This window comes from Bombus terrestris, chromosome 7 (assembly GCF_910591885.1).
Source record: "Bombus terrestris chromosome 7, iyBomTerr1.2, whole genome shotgun sequence".
Lineage (NCBI taxonomy): Eukaryota > Metazoa > Arthropoda > Insecta > Hymenoptera > Apidae > Bombus > Bombus terrestris.
In genome coordinates, this window is record NC_063275.1 from 14,630,611 (window position 1) to 14,650,133 (window position 19,523).

General features: G+C 42.7%; 1 protein-coding gene across 3 annotated transcripts in view; it reads left to right on the forward strand.

Annotated features, from left to right (window-relative positions):
• LOC100645409 (discoidin domain-containing receptor 2) overlaps window positions 1-19,523 on the forward strand; it is a 134,620-nt gene that overhangs the window by 22,089 nt on the left and 93,008 nt on the right. For 2 of the 3 annotated variants that reach the window (XM_048407861.1, XM_003396602.4), the window contains exon 2: window positions 17,913-17,963. The exons of the other annotated variant lie outside the window; for it this stretch is intronic. The gene's annotated coding sequence lies outside the window, so the exon portion shown is untranslated. The remainder of the gene's footprint in view (window positions 1-17,912; window positions 17,964-19,523) is intronic. 3 annotated transcript variants of the gene reach the window in all.

Genomic DNA, 19,523 nt, shown 5'->3' on the forward strand with positions numbered 1-19,523 from the left:
TGCTGTTCTACGTAGCTTCTGGTCTTTCTCACGAGTTACGAGTCTACATTGTGCTTGTTTTAACGAAATTATAGCTCAGTTTCCTGCCCATATATTTTCCCAAGTGTAAGAAAAAAATAATACGTAAAAGTGCACTCCGTATACGCTACGCAAAGGTTTAAAATGTGAGACGAAACTTTGGAATCTTAAATCTTGAAGATTTAGAAAATCATGGAAGATTGAGATTTTGAATCACCGTGCGTTGTATGGAAGCTAAAAATTAAAAATCGATCGATCAGTTCAAAATCCTATTACCTTAGTAAATTTGTCTTAGGAAGCTATCGAAATAAAACAAGTTGCTATTGATGTGTATAAAATTACTCTCAAATTGATAACAAAATTGACAAAAGATACGGTACAGTTACCATTTAGAAATTTTTAACAAGTAGCGTATAATCCAACAGTTACCATTGAATTTTCTTACAAGCTGCCGATCTCTGGCACAAAAATTTAAATTTCAGTGTTTTCCTTGGAAAGATCAAGTTTACAGTCGCGGACTCATTCGACATTCTTGGCCGGTCTCGGCTCGTTTGCATGCTGGCGCCACTTCGATGATCTAGACATCGTGCAAGACCGTTTTCTTTCTCTTCGAGTCTGGTTCCGATGGCTCGGCTTGGTCAAGTGTACGCGCGATAGCGCCGATAAGCACCGCCCAAGGAATAAAGGGTCCCTTTTTTCGTGGATCTCTTCCACGGACGTGGAACAAGAGCGAAATCCCGCGGAGGATGGTAATACTCGAGGGAGACGGTTCTTCGAATAAGACCGTGGAATAGTGTGTGAGTGAAGCGTGGTTTTCGGGAATTTAGCGGTTAAATGATTAAGAGAGGACATTGACTTTATTCGTGAAAGTGAGGATGGAATGAAGGGGAGAGATAAATGAAAAGAGTAATAAATTTGAAAGGATCTTCGTATCGTCGGTTTGATGGAAGAGTGGTACATCTAACAAACCATCAATTCTATTTGTAAAAAATCCTATTAAAGTAAGAGTGTAATAGAACTATGATACTTACTTAAGAAGAATAATGTTTCAATTCAAAGTAGCGAGTTATAATGCATAAGATATTTTGATATTCCAAGAGAGAAGAAAGATTCCAAGATTATTAATTGATTCGAAGGAAAATTATTCCGTTGTTAAGTAATTAATAATTGAAATTTTGTATTTCAATCTTCCTATTTCAAAGTAATTTTCTGGAAACTTTACTTTTTTTAGTTGTAATACCGCTCCTCTAGGAAACCGATAATATGTAATTCGAGTAGAAGGCGTACCTGTTATTAAGGGTTCCAAGCTTCGATCGATTTTTTTCTGAATAACTCTGGTGAATAGACGCGATAAAAGAAAGTGATTATAATATTTATGAAGGAATCGCTTATTACGGATTTAATGATAACCTGGATACCGTATAATTTAAAACGATTTTAGAAAAGAGCTGAAAAGTGAATGAAAACACGTTTATGAAGCGTAGTCGTATCATTGACTCTATCTTATAACACAGAAAAATACGGAAAACGTTGTTATTTCGAAAGCAAGCAGTTTCAAAGCGTGTAGGCTCTCGTAATTTTCTTCGAAGTCACTTAGACGAGTTAACCTTATAAAAATCGTCCGAAAATAACGAATAGAAGTGCGTGTAACATTTACAGCGTTATCTCTATTGAAATCTCAATAATGATCTACCTACATTAACCACCGATTTCTCGTTAAAAGATCAACTTTCTCGGCTCAGGTTGGTTCGCTAAGCGGACGCCCACCTTTGCGCGAATTCTAAATCAAGAGCAGGAATAGGAAAAGGATACCACACTCGCGTAACCATCCAAACGTTTCTAATTAACTTGGAAATAATGCTCGTGTCGCGATTAGCGCTAGTTCGCGTCGATTAAAATTCCATCAAGAAAAACTAACGGCGGTCGCGACAATTTTATCTTAACCACCTGTTTCCTGAGAGCCGCAACCGGTCCACCTACGTCACGTCGCGTAAAACGTAAACTCCCCCCTCCTGTGTTAGGATCTGTCGGTTGTACCTTTCGTTATTTAAACGGAATTACCGCGACACCACCGTGACCGTCGCGTCACGTCGGTGCAGTGTGAAGAAAAATACGCTCGTAAATTCGCGTCACCGGACAGGAAACGATCGAGCAACGTGTTTTATTTCGATTCCGAAACGGAGGATCGTGTCACGGTGAACAACGGGGCAACGAATAGTTGGCCAGTGGCAGGACGAGCGGTTATTACGGCGTTTAAATTCGTAATAGCCCGTTAATTTCGAGGTTTCGTTTGCTCAGCTGCAATCGATTACAAAGAGGGTGGCTCCGAACGAGCCTCGTCGACCCTCGTCGCGCGCGCGGGTCAACTCGGCTACGAAGCGTTAATCGCCGCGTTTTTCCTCCCAGTTTAAACTACTGTTTTCCGATTCATCAATCTCGGACAAACCTCGTTGAAATGCATCGAAGTCGAAAGGGTTTCGACTGACAGGACGAGGGGCGGTTGGCCCGGAGAAAAACTGCCGCTATTTCTGTCTCCTCTTGTCTTTCTCTGTCTGTGCCTCTCGACGGCAAAAATTGTGTAAACTGTACTCAGGGGCAGAAGAAACGTCCCTTATTATTTACCCGCGCATTATGAGCTTTCGTGAAATACGAGCGCCTCGAGGGCGGGGGTGGAACTCTTCGTCCGATGGTCAACCGAACGACCGTTGCGCTCAGACGGATTTAATTAACGATACGAGTAATTAAAGTTCGGATCGGATACCAGGGGTTTTCGAGTGCGCGCGTATGTGCACGGTCGATCGAAAAAGCCAAAAAGATGTAAAAGAAAAAAAAATATGATGCAGTCGCCGCCGAGAAAGGGTCATTTTTAATTTAATCGAATAAAAAATCGGACGTAAACCGACCGCGTTGTACGACTATTTTTCTTGCAGCGTATACGAGCTCGCGTGGCCGGTATGCGTCCATTTTGAAATATTACTCGATTTCGTTTTGCTACACCCCACCGTCCAGTGATTCCAACTGATACAATACGAGCCAACGATGTATTGCATTAACAACCCTCGCTCATTCGCTACTATATAACTCTTTGTTTTAAATATACTTGTTCATTCGATGCAGTCACCAACGAAGCCTTTTGTTCTGTTCGATCGATTTCCTCTTTTTAAGCGTTTTATAAAGACCCGAGTTAAATGGAAGACTCTGAACGATGAATCATCAGACTTGAAAAACTGTCGCAGAGTGTTAGAGAGACGAAGGAAATAAATTCGTGCGCGGTATATAATCAGCTTATAATTAGTCTCTCTTCCGTTGCTACGATCCTCGCCTGGTTGACACATTCGAATCACGTAGCGGCCACGCTTCCTGACGAGAGAGAGAAAAAATCTGTGTTGGCTGCGTGTGTACGTGGAAGATTTTTCCGTGATCCAACGCAAACGCATGCACCGTGCAACGAGCCACGGGGCACGTGCCAGTCGTTATGACTTCCTCCGCAACCGAATTTAATTTACAACGACCGCCCTTGCCGCTCAATTTTCGTCCTCTCTGCACCCTCGCAGCCCCGCACCCAGTCGTTTTCTGTGTTGGCATCATTCTCGGGAATGGTCCGCGCGTTTCTGGCGTGCCGTCTATATTTCTCTGTCCAAAGAAACGCCGCCTCGTAAGGAACCTAATTTCATGTTTTCTCCTCGCTCGCGCCTCGCGCTCGCTCGTGGACGAGCATACGAATCGCTGAATTAGAGACAAAACTGTCTCCCGTCCTCTCTCCTTCCTCGGGTTATATGTACCCTTCGTTCCCTTTTCTCGTGGAAACGTGGTTCGTCCAGACCTGAGGAAATTTATGCGGATGCGTTGCTGCGCTGGGATTTAAATGGAGAAGAATCGATGGGGAAATTTAGCGACTGCAACGTTGGAACGCGGAGATTGTTGGTTTCATGGTATTCTTGAGACGAACGTGTCGTGATTTGATTTCTAATTGAGGATAAGAGAGTGGTTTTCAATGTAAGAATTTCTTTTTAATTTCAAAGATTCGGGGAAAAATCATACGACGCAACAACGTCCTCTATACGATGTTATGAGGTATCCCTAACGCAACGCTGTTGTCAGTTTTGGAAAGAAATTTGTATACGAGATATTTCATCTATGAATCCATAGATTCCTGCAGAAATTAATTCAGATATTTTATTCTTGGATTTGTAGAGACTACAGTAAAGTTCTTGATCTTTTACTTTACACGAAACGAAACATTTAGTATTATGGCATACTAAATATTAAATACGTGAAATATTTCGTCGAAAATGTCACACGGACGAAATTACGCGAATGCGAAGGGATAAAATTAATTTTCTTCTAGAGGAACACTTGCAAAATCCTAAAGTGGATCCTAGTAGACCCTAAAGTAAATCCCAAAGAAACCCGGCGAATTTCGAAAGTTCACGTAGCCAAGACGGGTGTGTGACGCGACGCGCGATGATATTTAAATGTGAACGACCGTCTCGAATCGCGCGTCGTCGAATCTCGCAGGACTCTTGCTCCGGGAACAGGCGCGCACGCCGACGACTTACGAGACCGTGTCCTTAACGGGCCGTCGATGATCGATTTCCGATAATCAGGAATCGAAGCTCGCCGAAACGAGGAAGGACGAATCGAGGGAAAAAGAACCGGCCACGGTCTGGTGGACGCCCGGTCCGGTGTATTTGGCGAAACTCGAGAATCCTCTGGTCGTACGCTGTTTCCTTCGTCTCTCTCGATGTCAGTCAAATCGAGCGGCGCGCGCATTAACGGTTATTAAAGTGGCCGACAGAATTGCCCAGAGGGGAAATTGAAAATACTCGAGAGGCTCGATAGGACGTTTCAATTAAAAAGGGGGAAACCCCCTATCGGCGGAGGATCCCGTCGAATTTATTACCGAAATTAAACGCGCGCGCAAACAGCCCGATGAACGTCAATCTTTCTCGGGGCAATTATTCTCGCGGTCTCGAGAACGGCCAGATACACAACGAGATGCACAGCGAGCTTGGTTGCGATAATACGTCGTGGAAAACATAGAAGGGCTTGGAAAAAACGTGTGTACGTACAACGAAAACAACGGAAGAAGATCGCGAGTCCAGCGATTGTACGTTTATCCCGGCGAAAGCGGAGAAGCACAAGCGAAGGCACACCTATCGCTTAGTCAACCGTGTCCTTAACGGCCTGCCTGGGATCGATTTCCGATAATCAGAAACCGAACACCATCAACGAGCTTGGTTGTAATCGGAGTGGGTGGAGGAAGAATATGAGAGAGGAACCTCGGGCCGTAGGAGCGCGAAGAGAAAGGGAAGCTTCACGGAAGCTTCGGAAGGATGAAGATAGGCAATGCACACTGCACAAGTGCACACGTATGTAGAGTGCAGACCACGGTCGAACAAAGTACCCTCGATCCTAGATCGGACTTGTTCTTCGTTTTTCCACCGCATCGGCTCCGAACGGTCGGTTTAATTAAAACTTTTCGCGTCATAATTGCGGGTCTGGTTGGTTGTTGGCGGGGCCAGAATCTCGCGAGTGACGTCTCGCGGCGGGCCGCCCGCTCCACGTCTCGACGCACGAAAATTTATCGTTAATTGCTTTTTATTTACGTCGACTCGGCTACACGTTTATCAGCCTAAAGCATACTAAAAGGTATCCAAGATTTTACGTCCCAGCCGTTCGACGGATTTTACGAGTGGCTGTTATTTACAGTCGGATTGATTCTCGCGGTACGCAGATGGTTCTCGAGACTGTTCGCGAGAGAATCTTAAAAACCACAGGGACACTGTCAGGGACACGTTTGCGTGTACCTGTACATGTACATGTAGAATGCTCTTTCTATCTCTTCCCACGAGAGAATATATTTTTGCGCACAGTCTCCGGTTGTAAATCTGCCCTGTTAGTTAGTCAAACGCATAATTCTGCGGCTGGGCCGCGTCCAACGAAAAAATATGTACACGCGAACCCGCGAAATCGCCGTTTCCTGCAATCGTAAATTTCATTAACGGCCAGATAAGCGTTTTATCGTTATCTGGTATCGGTCCGTGAAAAACAAAGGATGCTGTATAAAATAGTCGTTCGACTACCGAACTACATACTTGCGTAAACCCATCGGCGAACGACAGCGAGAACCGGTTAAAAACCGATGCGATGCGACTGGAAAAGGGGGAGAGCTCCGCGAATCGAAAAGCGCCGTGTTCACGGTTGTTCGGATCTGTTCGCGCGTGACGAGTTCTTTTCTCGGTCCATTGGCTTCGAAAGTTGAAAAACCTCGCGAATCGACGATTCAAGCGTTACCCTCGTCTCTGACTTATTAACTCGAGTAGTAAGGTAGTTGGGAAGTCAACCTATGAAAATATAGCCGTGACAGTTTTAATGAACCCAGTCGGACGCCGTGAACCGTCCATACCGATTTTCTACCTTCTTCGACAAAGTCTCCTTGAGAACCAGTTTCTTCGAAACTGCTCGTCCTTTCTTACAGGTACATACACCGCCGCACATCTTGATCGATTCGTACGTAACAGCAATACGTGAATCTCATTAAGCTGTATGATTAATGGAAAACGAAAGATCGTAACCAATAGTTGTTTGGTAAATTATGTTCTTCTGGAATTAACATTGTATATCATATACGAAATGTAAGTTGTTTATTTGCAATCTTATCGATGGTATATCAAAATAAAGGACACAATTAGCCGGAATTAGATGCATAATTCGTCCTTTTATTAATTTCGAAGAATCTATCGTATGTATAATTTGACATTCAAATAATCTAAGAATAATGAAATAATAAAATTGTTTCATAATAGTTGACACTTCCAAATACTAATTTTTCTATATTATATTAACTTCTAACTTTAGCAGACTTTATTGTACCGTAAGGATAAACCATCCTGAGGTTCTCTGTGTGTAATTTCGAAATAATATTCTGTCGAAAAGAGTCCGCTCACGTTTTTTTAGCAGTAATGTAGACATATAACACACTATATCAGAGGGATTACGGTCATAAATAAATAAAGAAGGTGTGTGTCATACGAGGAGGAAGATGACCCAAGTGTAAGAGAGTACTCCGTCCAATAGATCATCATTGCAGTCTAGAACGATGGCTCGTTACGTTCACCACTACGATACTATATATCGTCCAACCTTTATGAGACTTTTTGATTAACACGAGAAAACTCTTGAACGCCTCGTTTCCGAGCGTATAGCAATTCCGTAGACGTTACCCCGACAACGACAATAGCTATGGTGGTCCTGTCACGGTTTTTTCTTTCTTCGTCTCTTCGTTTTGCTTTCTTTTTTCTTCCGTCTGAGCTCGCCGGTGCACACGAATCCAGCGGGTTATTAGCCTCGTCTCTTCTATGATTAATGCCCGCTGGACTTTGGAAAATTGGCCGTGGCTCGACAAAAAAGTGGACGGATAAATGCGAGTCACGCGCGACGACGTGCGTACTGCCGTTGATGAAACCTCGTGGTAGGTGGTTTGACTCTTTCGTGACACGAACGAAAAACGGTAGAGGGAATAGCTACCGAAGAAGAGCGTGGCTACTTGGGTGGGGAAGGCTAAAGAGACCCGATCGGATGTGTGGCAGGAAGAGTTCGCGTGTAGCTCGTAAAATCGTGTCCCATAGGGTTCGTACATCCGGTCAGTTTGGTCGCACCTGAGCGTGGCGCGTCATCGAATATTAATTAAATTTAGTACTGGTTTCGCTTTCGTGGTAACAATGTCACCGTCGTTTTCGTTTATCCTATGTTTATTTCCTTTCTTCTTCTTCGTTTGTTCTATAGCTAAAGGGAACAACGAAAGATCGTAAAACAATAAAGAGTTCTAAGAAACTAAGTTACTAACTAGGCATCCTAATATCAGTTAGTTTCTATCAATTTCCCCTCCTGTCCTGGATTTTTTCTATAGTCAACCAGTTGCGTAGACTTCCACTTTCATTTCCTCCCACTACAAATTTCACTTGGTATCCAATTATATGTCTTGGATTTTGACTCCTCCTCTTTACTTTCTAATTTCTAACCAATCACCATGTAGCATATATGTTATACGTGATATTTCCTACGTTATATGGAAAATTATTCAGAGTCAATAGAAAAGTATTGAACTTATACTCAAAACAATGGCGAAATAAATCACAGTTAAAAAATATACAAAAATATGAAACAAAATATTTTTATATTTTGAAATATGGAATAGTCAATTTTACCTAACCATTTTAATCGACAAAGCAACCTTGTGCTATTAAATTGTACGAGGAGCATTTGAAGTTCCACGAAACTTTAACACACTGCACAAATCTCGCGTTATTATTTTTTGCAATTGTTCGTCTTAATTTGAAACTGCGTTCTAGTAATACATATACATATATTTTTATAAGCATATACATGACGCAATTTTTGGTACATCATGTATAAACTCTTGACTAATAAATTGACATTTGAAGTTTTCGTGATGGGCAAAATTAATTGAAGACGAATGAACGCGACAACGTATAAAAATAATTGGTCGATTAAACGCGTTAAACTTTTATCTAAAATATTGCATTCCACTACTAGGAACGGTCCTAAACGTACAAACCGCAATACTAGTTATTAAGGTTGGTACATCCTTCTACATTCTTTTTCATTTTGTCATTGTCCGCTGCCATTGTCTTCTTTTATCTTTCATCTTCGTGTCATTGGTATTAGTAATAGCCAAAGGCGACGCCCTTTCGAAGACATTTTTTTCGTTGTGCGCCCCTCTCCGTTCCTTGGATGTAAGGGGTTGCTCAAGGAATGCGTCGACACACGTTTCGGATGGATAACGTTCGCAGGAACAAGGAAAGAATTTTAGTGAACGACGATCCCTGTTCGGTACGCTTGAGAAATGGAGCCGGTGTTCGCCTAAAATAGGAGCTGCGGACGTGGCGACAGCAGAGGAAAAAATTGGACGAGTGACGGGTCCGCGATAGGTTGCCACAGGGCGATCTGTTAATTGCTTCGTCCGTTTTTCACGTATGGTGAACAGCGATCATCGTTATTTTTGTGGTTCATTTAATCTCGCGAAGGAACAAGAAATAGGCAGGATGAATCACGAGAAGAACTCGTTCATGAAAACTTATACGATTAATTCATCCTTGATTAACCCTCGAGTAAAAAGATTGTCATAAAAGCTTGTCGATATTCTCGTGGTCAGGTTAGGTTCAATAACGGTGTTCATTGAACTTCGTTCTTGTGTATGATTTCCTTCTTTCTTTTCTTTGTTCTTGCACTTTGCCTCTATGACTCGTACGAGTCCGGTCGATGTAACTAAACGATACATTCGCGTGTAAAGCACGTGATAGAGCCGTGATAGCTACTCCAGTTATTGGCTGGTATAAGGCAATGTTCGATGCTTAGGAACAGACTATATCGGAGAAAAAAATGGTACGATTGACAAAATCAGAGAAAACTATCGTTAAACTAAACGAATAGAGAAAACCGTATGATCCTAAGTATTAAAACACACTAGCGTATTTATTCATAAAGGTCCCGAAATGCATAATAAAGTACTCTAAACAATTAAGGATGTTACGTATCGATTACTGTACTTATCTCGCTTATCGCGTTTTCTTAAAAATCCATTTTTAGTATTCTTCTACCGAGCCCTTGAATTGCAATTATAATCTAAATATTTTAGAGTTATATTCATTAGACCATTTATACAGTAGTGTTAATAAACTAATGTTCAAAAAAGTAACTTTCTATTCCACCTAATTTCACTTACGGAATTATCACACATATAGCCAAAACTTTACAATTATTTCTGTTATGTTACTTTGGTATTAAGTACTTGCAACTTTCATTACTGCTCATCATATTACCATCATTATTAGCACTCTCGATCGTTCCGAGATTGACAAGCAGCTACTCATCTCGAAGTACGCAACGAGAGGCCGGTGACCCTTTTCGCTATTGATTTTTGGGATTTCGAACCGCGAAGGGCCACTACTCTGCTGCCGCGAGGGTAAATATTGGATCGTTGAGTCTGACGTTGATTGCGTGGAAGGGAACAAATGTAATTTTAATCGGTGCTCGAGAGGGGGAACGAGGGTCAGGCTCTGTCAACGTCGGGACCGAAAGTTAGAACAATCCTGTACGTTCTTTCTCTGCCTCTCTTTCTCTCTCTTCGTCCACGCGACACGCTCCACGGAAGTGGATGAAAATATCGATCCACCGACCGATCGATAGGTAACGGGGGGTGCTAAGGGGTGGCTGGTTTATCGAGCTCGTTGTATCGAGGTCAGTGGACACGTCGGTTGGCCGCAAGCCACGGAATATACAGATCGATTCTAGTAAAAATCGATGCGACCGGTTCTATTGTCGCCACCGCGCGAAACGCGCAAGTTTGTAATTATTTTCCCTCGATCTTTGATTCCATGTGAAACAATGTTCGTTTCTGGGTTTTCTCTAAAGTGTTTCTAGTAGGCGAATTCTATGGTTATGCGTTCATAAGACGCGGGTGCGTGGCTAGGTTTCTTTTTCGCGTTGGTACTTACGGATGTCTTTGAGTATCAAGAGCGAGGCTGTTCACCGCAGTTTCCGATTTCATTGTCGGCGTCGGTAAGCCTGTGTGCAATGTGTCGTGAAATATCTAGATGGACACCGGAAACCATTCCGATGAGCAATATACCGAATGGTCGCGATTTAAGGACAAATTGCTCGAGCAGGCTGGGAGAATTTGACCAGTTTATAAAATCAATTCGTATACTATATTAAAAACAAAGTATAAATACTCGACGTTACAGATCCGATATCTATGATGTCGATAAGTTCAGTAAATGTACCGCTTATTTGCCAAGTCGGTTGACTTTGTAAGATAAAAAGTAGGAGAAATTGATGGAATTATATAAGATAAGCGTAAATCGAAATACTTTGACATCAAAATTTGAAAAATCTGAGAACATGGAGCTAACCACTTTACCTTATGGACGCCTCAAATATCAACAAATTTACACATCTCGTATAATTTACGTTTCTCTGAATTGCTTTATCTAAATTTTCTGAAATTTCTGTTTCACGATGTCTTCGTCTCACGGTGTCTTTGTTCCAAACAAAGACGCAGAGAAACTTTGACAAATAAGGGAGCGTAGGAGACGACAAAAGACGAGTGAGCGTGCATCATATATCGGCTCGCAGGAATCGCGAGTCATCGAGTGGCCGACGATGGATACAATAACACAGTGATATCCGCAAAAAGATTTAACGATCGTCGTTGCTGGTCGACAGGCCGATGGGTGCAGTAACCTGCAGGGGCGTGACCGGGGCTTCTGGGCGCGACACGATATCGATTCTACTTAACGATAAGAGGACACGACGAAGCGTGTGTCATACAGAGGGAGAACAAATGCTAGCCCGACGATACTTTCGTTTGGAACGCAACGATGTCGCAATCCACGTGCGAACTTTACGACGCCGACGATTGATAGGAGCTCAAACGAGAATCGTATGTTCGCGTTAAAATGCGGCTTCCGAAATGGCACGTAAATATAGTCCATTTTTGTAGATGGTAATTGAGAGAATAAACTTCCCTTTCGTGGTATCTAGTCGTATAAGGGTAAACTTTACCATATCGAACACGTATAGTAGAACGTCAAGAGGTTCCCTATACGCAGAATGTTTCAGTTATTAGAATCAAAAAGGGAACGATTTTATGTGCAAAAAATAACGATAGGCACGTATAGAGGAAATTTTGTTTCCGTCTAATGCTTTCTTTTAGAAAAAATCTGCTTTGAAATTCCGTGAGTACACGCGTCTGGATAACGCCTACTTTAAATTAAGGTTTTTCCTGATTTGTTTTTTCATGTGGAATCATCCTCTTTTTCGATTGTATCGTGATAACTGGGGCAACGTGTACAGTGCACAGAATGGTATAGGAAACATTCGAGTAGATTGGATCTCAAAAGCGAGCGGTCCTTTTTATCGACACGCAAAGTGTTTGGCAGGTGTATATTTGTTATTATTGTTTCGAAGTCGTTCTCTCGTTGGAGAACACGAAGGGACAAAGGACCCTCGAAGCCCCTTCTAGCCCGGTTAAAATATTGTTTCACCTCCGTGAACACGACGACTCCGACGACGCCTTGGTTGTTTCCCGTTTTTTCAAATTGAATCGCGTCAGTCCATTCTCCCGACTGCACACATACGTAACACGTAGCTGCAGGAGAGAGAAACGGGATTGTGTAAAGAAGAACAGGAGAAGAAGGGAGAGAAAAGAAATGGAGAGAGGCAGGGCTTCGGTGAACAAACAGCTAGAATTCGATTTGTCGATTCGTACGTTCGAAAATCGAGCAGTCGTTCGGGCGATAAAACGGAGAACGGATGCCTTTCTCTCTTGAGGAGCTCCTCGAGCGAGATGTGGGCGGGGAGGAGGAGGAGAAAATGGCAGAAAACCCTGTAACTCACCTGACGTTGAAGATTAGTGGCGATCCCAGGGAAATCAATACTTTAAACTTTCGTGTCCGTATGCTAGGGTTTCTAGGGCCTCCGGAATACGTTCGTTCCATGCGAGTTGGCAAGATTCTCTCTCTGTAAGATGCGATCTCGAAATTCCTGTATAACATAGTAACAAGCATTAGATGGTTACAGGATCGGGTTTCAAGTTGGTTACAATGTTATTTATACGAGCGTCTAATTTTCAAGGCACACGGTACATTATCGCGCGATGAAGTCATCCCGAGTAGGTGACCCCTTAATTCTATTGAACGGTGAAACTTTTCGCGAACACGCGAAACAATAGAATCAACCATGTCCGGAGAAACTTATAGGTGATAATCAGCTAGGAATATAAAATTTAGTAATATAGAATTTATGTATTAGATTAAAGCTAACAATAAGTAGATAGTTCACTCGATTAGAATAATTGGCTAATCTTTCCGTTCTACAATTTACTTTCGTTTATAAACTCGCAATGCGGTTTCGCTTCGCTTACCAAAAACACGAATCCTACGAGTGGACAATTCATTCGATTGTATAGTATAAATAATATTCTATCAATTATATCTTCATCTACGAAATCAAAGATTGTGTGAAAATACACTTCAGTCTCAGCACATTCGCTTGAACAACCGAAACGGTAAATTTTCCAAATTCTCGCTCGATCTGCGAATAAAATCTTCAGAACCGACCAGCGCACATCTATTCCACGATATCATACGAAATCAACGAATTCGTATCTCCACCCACGTGCCACTGTCACGTGTGTAACACGTTCGAGCTACGTATTCCGATGCAACGTTTCACAGACGGCGGAGTCGTTCGACACGTAGAAAAATTGGCTGGTTCGTGTGAAACTAGACGGTGAAACGGCCACGGGTAGAGTTGAACGACGGGGTATGCGTTTTTCGGTACGTGCTCCGCGCGTCGTGCTCGATAATAAAGGGGGTGAGCGGGTGGATGAATAAGGAACAGCAAGAAAGGGTGAATAAGGAAAGTCGAGGAAGGGTGTGTAACGCGAAGGAAGAAAAGGGGCGCGACTCGTTTCGCGCGAAGTTTCAGCTATCACGCGGTGGAATTTATTCTCGTTTCTGGCTCGCTCACCGTGGCCCCCCTCAACCTGTGGCTCGGCTGGCCTGTTTACGATTTATATTTTCGTGTCGCGTGTCGATGACAAACGCCGGCAAAGTCTGCGTTATCCGACGAGAAACGAAAAGAGAATCGGCGTAAACGGACAATAGACAACGCCGTAATAAACAACGATTTGGCACGTGGTGAATTAATTTAGAAAACGTGTTCATTTTTCTGGGAAATTTAATTGCTGTAATTTTTTAACTGACGCTTTATGTACACATACGTAAGATAGCGTATGATTTTTTACACCTGTCAGAGAAAATCATAATTCACGAAATATCAGAAGCGAAAGCTACGCGTTTTTATACATTATTAAGCTTCGTTCACAGTGAGTGACATTTACTCATTGTTAGAGGCATTACTCGGTGACAAGTGGGCCGTATTCGACGTTTCAGATTTCGACGATAACATTCATACATTATATCCTATACAGAAATATTTTGCGATTTAATCTCAACTGTTTATTCAACGAAGCATACCTTGCAGGTTATATTCGATCTCTATCATTATTTTATAATACTATTACTTTTGTTCTCCGATATCATTTGCCTGGCAATAACAAATGGTATTATCCACCACGTGTTCAGATAAAAAAATATACCCATCCTACGATCATTAGCAAACTCAGGAACAAAAACACCCATTCTTCGCCTCATTATCCTTTCTTCAATTCTTCCTCGAACATAACCGCACGAAAAATCGCACGGAACACGCGCTACGTAAATTTCCGTGCCACTTTCTATCCGTATTTTGTATGTGTCTTGTCCAGTCGCGATTTTCGACATTCGGAACAAACGAGAAAAGAATCCTCGGTTAACGAGCGGTCGCGATAAATAGCGACCGGCCGCAAACCAACCGAAAATGAATCGCTGAGCAATCGGCTACGGGCCTTGCTGGAGGGAACGACAAAGGCGCGTTGCAGTCGCGTTGGCACAATGACCACGTGGCCATTAATAACGATCAAGCCGTGATCCGTGCCCGTCGCCGAAATCGTGACGCATTGTAACCGTTCGCCGTAGCTGCCGCGACAAGAGAAACGCTCGATCCGCGTTTGCAGAAACGGCTCGATCCTTCCTTTAACCCTTTCACGACGGATTTAACGCGTCTGTACGAGAAACGTGGACAGGAACAAGCGATCTCCCGAGGCTGTCGTAAAGCGAGGGATTCGAAATGGTGGGAAACGTTCGTTGGTTTTTGTTCGACGATTTATTCGCTGACAGCGGTCCGTATTTCCAGCCACGCGATCCTCCGCGTCTGCAGGAGATCGCGCGGAGAAATCTCTGTCACGTGGACCCGTAAATCTGTCCGAAATCGCTTGGTACGTCTTAGTTGAACTCTTATCGGTAGTTGAGATAGTTGAGATGAAAGCTTGTAAAATTGTAATTATTGACTGCATTGGTATACTTACGTTTTCACATTAAACGTTATGTATAGCAGAGCGGCAGATTTCCTGACGCGTGACTGTGAATGCTAATGGGTTAATATTACAAAGACCAACAGCGTTATTTGAACTAATCGTGCCGTTCTGATTGATTGATATTAATTAGCAAAATTATTTTCGTTAGCAAGTATAATTATAGAATTAGTTAAAAGAAGGCATTATCTGGATTTCTAGGAATAAATGGACTTGAAAGAAAGTGATGAAGTATTTCTTGTATTTTATTGAAAATAATAACAGATATGACAAGGGCATACTTAAGAGGAATATCGGAAAAGGAAACTAGTATTTCTAGTATCGAATAAAAACGGAAGGACAAATTTAAATTGGAAGTAGAGATTGTAAATTTCTGCCTACCTGCTTGTCAACGGTTGTCATTAAGGTGTATCTACGCGAGCGATAATCATAGAACGCAAAACTTTCGTGTTCGAAGGTTTGATCTAAGTGCAGACTATACTTCCAGTCGTAGACTCAAGGCAGTAACTTCTATTTGGTAGCTACTTTTTCATCGAGTTAGAGAGATTCGCGTTTTCCTTCGGTGGCTGGACTGCGTAATAAGTAGTCCGGGCGACATGGACGGCGCGGCAAACGAGAAACGCGAGTTTTATGCGAGTTGAGAGGCATTCAGAAAGCACCGTGTGTGTCTTGAATTATACGACTACACGTGGCTACGGTCGTATACGCGATGGCCGCGAGCACCTCGTTAAACCTTTCGCTGTTGCGCATAAATACGCTCGTTGCACGCTACTTGTTTTTCAGATCGGGTAAATACGTTGATTATATTGCCGGTGCCACGAATAACGTATCAATTTCCCTCTTGCCGGTACACGTACGCGTCCAAGGAATTCGTTCGTGCCTCGAATCCGACGTTTCGAGCACTGTCAATGGCCGATCTCTCAGCGCGCATTTTTTTTCGATCCGACTAACGAACGAAAATTACTACCGGTACACGAGCGATTAGTGTAGCGTAATCGCGTTTAACTGGCGTCCAGTACGCCTACTCGATTCGCATAAATTAACCGTTCTTTAACACCATAGTTCCGACTCGCAAGTGAAAATCAAAGACCTGAAAAGTATTTAAATCGACAGCAATTCGTCATGCGCGACTTGTAATCGTTTCGCTTGACGATCTATTAATTTCGCGAAAATTATCCTTAACGCGAATTCTGTGTTTCGAGTTACGGTTCAGGTAGCGCAATAACGTACGCAATAAACGACAGCGCATGTATTATACGACACGTACTCGTGCTAAATTGCTGAATTACTTCACTCATGCGACAAAACTATACTACTTAGTTACAACGTAGTTAGTGACACACCACTTGCTCTACTTCGAGAAGATGCGTTACACTTATCCACCATTGACCATTATGTCCGTCATTATATCGGCAGGGTCGTGAACCCTTTACGATATCGCAGCTAAGTAGTTCTTTGAAGCGACGTTGATAGGATCCTTTCATCGAAGGATATAATAAGATTTTAGTATCTCTGAAGCATCGAAGTTTACACGCCAGAATGTAGAATGGACGAATTGTCAAAGTCTAGAATCACGAACGAATGAAGGTATATCTCAGTTTAATTCTTTTGATTCGACGTGCCAATAGATAGATTGCCAAAGTATGGATATACATAGATTTTAATCATAATCACCGTCAATTCTATCAGTGACTATAATAATTTTTCGCGCATCTAATTCGCTACATCGATTCCACTTTATCTTCCCTACTTGTTGGTATTCTGAAATTGGATTTCTAAAATCCTTTCGATTTTTCTTATCACCGAGTAATTTACAATTTCTATTAAAAGAAGTAAAATACTCGTCCACAAGCACCCACTCTAACAATAATTGCCGCTTACATCAATCGGTATCACTACGTAATGCTTTAATTAAGAACCTCGCCACAAAACGTTACGCTTATACAAAGATACGGCCGTATCTCTTCAAAGTGTCCGACGTTGTAGTAGAGCCTGAAGCGGACAAGTAGAACCGGCTAATAGAATCGTATGTGAAAGGGAGGGAAGAAACGCGTGGGAGGAGGCGGGGTAAATCGGATTTCCCGCGAAATTCCATTTTTATCCGTCAGCCGTTTTCCCCGTTATTGCGGCGAAGGAGGTAGGCAGCAGCTTGGCCGGAGGTTCGGCTTCGAAGCTGTGGTGTAGGCGTTCCAACTGGCTCTCTTGGAACGCCTAAAGCGTCGGCAGCAACGCTAGAAGGACTATTATGCCCATCTGCCGGCATAACGAGGCGTAATTGAAATCTCTCGTATATACGAACGTACGGTCAGGCTTTCTCACGTTAGGGCCACAATTAGCTTTATTGTCGCGTCTGCTTGACGGGGACAACTCTCTAAGCGCGGCGCGACGGTATTGCTCGACGACCAACGACGTTCACGAAGACACAGGCGCCGCTCTTCCTGGTAGGAGGACAGCTGATTGCTCGGTGTCACGATGATTCTCTCTTCCCCCGCTGTGTCCTGTTGTTATCAGTCTCCAAGCTGACCCATCGCGAAATCCGATGCCAACGAGAATTGCGAGAAAACGAGACTCATAGGAGCGTGCGTTGGTGTAGCGTGCCACTTAGACCTCCCCTCTTCGCAATACGCGGAATTATTGAGACGCACCAACCTTACGATAGCGCGGCTTCCTTCCCTGCCTGTTTCCATTCGCAAGACGATCGGGCAATGTTTCGCCGTAATTGAATATTTTTCGAGGGTTGGTTAATACCGTAGGAGGCGCCAATGACGAAACAGGCGCTATCGTCAGGTAATATTAGCAGGATAGATTTAAACGTATTTTCTAAATGGAAGATTGTATCGAATCGAATGGAAGACAGAGGAGATTAAAACGAGTTTATGATTTTCTGTTACAGGTTTCAGGAAGTTGCAGTTTAGAATTTTTAAACTCTTCGCATTTAGTGAGGGTGAGATATTTTATAATTTCATTTATTTGAATTTATATTAATATTCATTTCTATAAATATTAATCTATGGATCAAATACTTCGTATGTTTGTTTTTCAATATTTAAGATTGACTGTTGTTTCGCGTAAGTGAAAGTTGAAATGGTTTTTGCCTGAAGATTCCGACTATTAGTAGATTGTTTAAGGAGAAATGGAAGTGAAACATAAATACAGTGTCTGGAGTTTAAGAAAGATCAAGGTGCTCATATTTGCTAATTTATGTCTCTATTGTGTTGATCAAAAATTCAAACAACTGTCTTTGATTTCTATCGCGTGTCATCTTTTCTTCTCAGAACCGAATGATGTATTTCGCCCTAGGTGGCCGACAAGTCTCTTCACGTTGCATCAGCGTCATCGACATCGCGAGATATCTCGTCCATAGATAAGAGAATTTACACTCTCCTTCCTTACGCAACAAAGACGTAAATTATAACGAAAGAATGAGATACTATCTAACAATTCGATCGATCCAGTACGAAATGCAAAACCCTTTCACTAAGGGGGTGAAACCAGTCCAGGAGCTTGTTAATTATTACCAGCAGCTATCGGACATCTGTTCCGAATCATAACTCTGGCGATAATTAAACGTGAAACTTTCAGATCGCCGTTGCGATCGTTTATGCTAAAAAATACTTTGATCTACGAGGGATAAGAAAAGTGGTTCGGTGTCGTGTAACGGTATTTTTCCGTGTTGCACGAGGGGGGCGAGTTGTCGTATTGTCGTATCGAGAAAGTGTCTCTCGTTAAGGCTTATCGAAAGGCGGCCACCACGCGAGAAAACGAGAATCACGCGTGTATATGCATTCGTACTTCCTAGGGACCAGTGATTGGTTATATCGATACGCATCGGCCGACACGTCCGCGTCAGGACGACAATAATCTCGTTAAGAGAGGAGTGCGTAGAGCTGGCCCTTACCCAGGGGAAATAAACGACACCGGAGCCCAGGATAATTTCGTCACCAAGGAACGTGGCTCGGGAGCCACGTTCGCCGAGTTCCTTCCTAACCTAACTTTCACGGGCACAGATGGACCTACGAGGAATCTAAAAAAGACCCGGTTCTCAGTTCTCGCTGGCTCGCGTCGTCCTCGAATCTCGTTATATGCTCGTAAATTTGATCCCACGATAATGTAGTCATCGACGACACGGAATGGTTGTTCGTTATGAAAAATGACTCGAATTCGAAGCTCGGAGGTCGAGTTAGTATTTCCAAGATCGGTAAACCGCTGGTTTTTACGTTGAATTAAATACGGCTGTTGGCTGCTCAGGCTTTTAGTAGTTGATTTATGCGGATGTTAACATAGTCATTAGCGTTCGTTGATGTCCGGTTGTAAGAAATGATTATGCATCAACTGGATTGGTTACTTCCTCGGGATACGGCCTGGAGAATGGTTATGTATTATAATTTATGAATACGAGACACGCGAAATTTTTGAATGTTTAACTCCCCGCGAGGAGCGGTAGGAGGATGTCTTAGTTTACATAAGTAACAAGATAGTAGTAGGCCCATCTATTAATCTTGTA